We start from the raw sequence: 2,889 nt of genomic DNA, 5'->3' as shown, positions 1-2,889 counted from the left end.
AATGGTTAATGTTTATTTTATTGCTAGTAGTTTTCCAATTGTTCTAACATCCTTTATTCAAAATATTTTTTTCCACATTTAATTGCCTTGGAACCAGTGTCAGAACTCAGATCTGTTCTATACACATAGGTATAGACTGTGTTCCATTTATATTGATGCCAGTGCCACACTGCCTTGATTAGTGTTGTATTATATGAAGTCTCGAAGTCAGATAGAGTAAGTATTCCAAATTTTTTTCTTGTTTAGTTTTATAAAAGTCTATTGTATTTTCGTATAAATTTTAATATTAACTTGTCAATTTCTTTTAAAAAGCTTTCTAGAATTTTATTTGGAATTACATGGAATCTATAGATCAATTTGGGGATATGTGATATTGTTTTTTTCTCATTGTCTTTGATCAGGTCTTTATTCAGAATTAGCTGTCCAAATTATTTGACTTTTATGGAATAAACAAATGTAAGTTTTTAGGCATCAGACTTCTTGTCTTTTGTGGTGTGTTTCTTTTCTGCAGCCTTCTTATCAGCTGCTGGTTTCTTGGTAGCTGCAGACTTTTTTCCCACCAAAGGTTTCTTCTTCTTCACACCAGTAGCCTTCTTTCCTTTCTTCCCTACCACAGGCTTCTTGCCTGGAACCCCCTTTTCATCTGATTTGGCTTCTAAGGTTGCTGCTGCCTTATCCATCCAGAGTTTGTAATTCTTGGCCTTGCAAAGAATGGTGTTCTGGTGCATGGTCTTTGCATATGGGTTTAGCTTCAACATGATTCTCAGGTTCTTCAGTGGATTCTTCAGGACTCTGCCATGAATTTTCTTGCGTCATGCTCGGAGGGCTCTTTGAATCTCTGGGCTTTTCAAGATTCTGCTAAGGTCGGTATTAAGCATCTTATGCATGGGAAGGTTATAGTTATTCTTGAGGGAGGCAGCCTTCCACCAAGTGCCATACAGATCGTCTAACTTGTGGAGAGCTCTTTCAGTCCAAATGCGGAAATGTCCCACATGCCCACCAGGAGCAAGTTTCAAAATCTTCAGTTTGCTTACATTAAGTAAAGTAATTCCAGGGTTGTTTCTGAAGGCCTTGATGATACTGTTGTCTTCATTGTAGATGATGCAGTGTCCCCTGCACTAGAGACAATGATGGTTTCTCGTTTTGCCCTTGCCAGCTCTCATTCGCTGTGAGGCATAGATCTTTTTGATATTCCTTTTTGATACATAGACCTTTTTTATATCATTCCATTGATATCATAGACCTTTTTGATATCATTTAAGTTTCTTAAGAAGCAAAACAGCCTCCTTGGTCTTCCTGTAGCCTTCAACTTTATCTTCAGCCATGAAAGGAAGTTCAGGAACTTCCTCAATAGGATGACCTTTAGACATGACCAGCACTGGTAAGGCTGAGGCAGCCAGGGCAGAGCAGATGGCATATGGCTTCTGTGTTGTGTTCACTCTGTGGTGCCAATGGTGCCAGGTTTTGGTTGGTGCAAACATGCAGCCACCACGACACATATTTCCAAAAGCATCCTGGCCTTTTTAAAGTTGGTTATTATTATTTTCTTTATAAAATAGCTTTATTGAGGCACAACTGACATTATGATATGTATACATTTGAAGATATGTTTTAACATATTAGATATGTTAATTAGATATGTTTTAACATATGAATACACCTGTTAAACTATCACCATAATCAAGATTGTGAATATATATATGTCATCTCCTCAAATTTCTTCATGCCACTTTATGATCATTCGCTCCCTCACCTCTCCAGTCTGCCCCTATCCATAGACGACCACTGATCGACTGTCACTATACACTAGTTTGTGTTTTGTAGAATTTAAATAAAATTCTGTTTCTTTTACTTGGCATAATTATTTTGAGATTCATTTATGTTGTTGCATGTATCACTAGTTAATTCCATTTTATTGCTGAGTAATATTCCATTGTATGAATATACTACTGTCTGTTTATTCAATCATTGGTGAGGATTTTGGATTTTATAGGTTTTGGCTTTGATAAATATAGCTGCTATAAAAATTCATGTACATATTTTTGTATGGATATATGCCTTGATTTCTCTTGGGTAAATAAATACCTAAGTGTGAAATGACTGGAATGCATGGTATATTAATTAATTGATTTTCAGATGTTAAATCAACTATGCACTGCTAGGATAAATCCAAACTGGCCATGCATTTGCTCTCTTTCACTTGTTGATTCAGTTTGCTTGTATTTTGTCCAGGGATTTTGTGTTTATATTCATGAAAGACATTGCTTTGTAGTTTTCTTTTCTTGTAATGTCTTCTCCTGGTTTTCATATCAGAGTAATTCTGGTCTCATGGAATGAATTGGGAAGTATTCCTTTCTCTTTGATTTTATGTAAGAGTTTGTAGTTTATGTAGAATTAATATTATTTCTTGCTTAAATTCCTCAGTGAAGATATTTGGGTCTGGTAGGCATTTTTTCACTTGTTTGCTTTTTAAGGATGTTGAGTATAATTTTAATTCCCTTGATAAAGGACAATTCATGCTATCTGTTTCTTCTTGAGTGAGGTTTCTAGTTATATATTTCAAAAAGTTGCCCATTTCATCTAATTGTCAAATTTATTGATATAAAATTGTTATTAATAATCCATATATTTCTTTGAACCTATAGAATCTGTAGTAATGTCACAAGACATGTTACTACTTGAAGGTAGTAATCTGCACCTTCTTTCCTTCTGATCAGTTGGCTAGAGGTTTATCAGTTTATTGAGTTTCTAAAAGACCTGACTTTTGATTTCATTGATTTGTTTTTTTTTTTGGTTGGTTTTCTGTTACATTAGTTTCTACTTTTAAATTCCATTTTTTTCTGTATATATTCCATTATGTTTGCTCTTTTTTCTTACTGGTGGACTCTG

General features: G+C 34.7%; 1 pseudogene; it reads right to left on the bottom strand.

Moving 5' to 3' along the window:
• Positions 1-410: 410 nt before the first annotated feature.
• On the bottom strand, positions 411-1,539 carry LOC102746446 (large ribosomal subunit protein uL4 pseudogene; annotated as a pseudogene).
• Positions 1,540-2,889: the final 1,350 nt, after the last annotated feature.

Source organism: Leptonychotes weddellii, chromosome 9 (assembly GCF_054177405.1).
Source record: "Leptonychotes weddellii isolate Sample4059 chromosome 9, ASM5417740v2, whole genome shotgun sequence".
NCBI classification, from domain to species: domain Eukaryota; kingdom Metazoa; phylum Chordata; class Mammalia; order Carnivora; family Phocidae; genus Leptonychotes; species Leptonychotes weddellii.
Note: the sequence above shows the minus strand (reverse complement) of the source record. Positions and strands in the feature narration are given on the sequence as shown.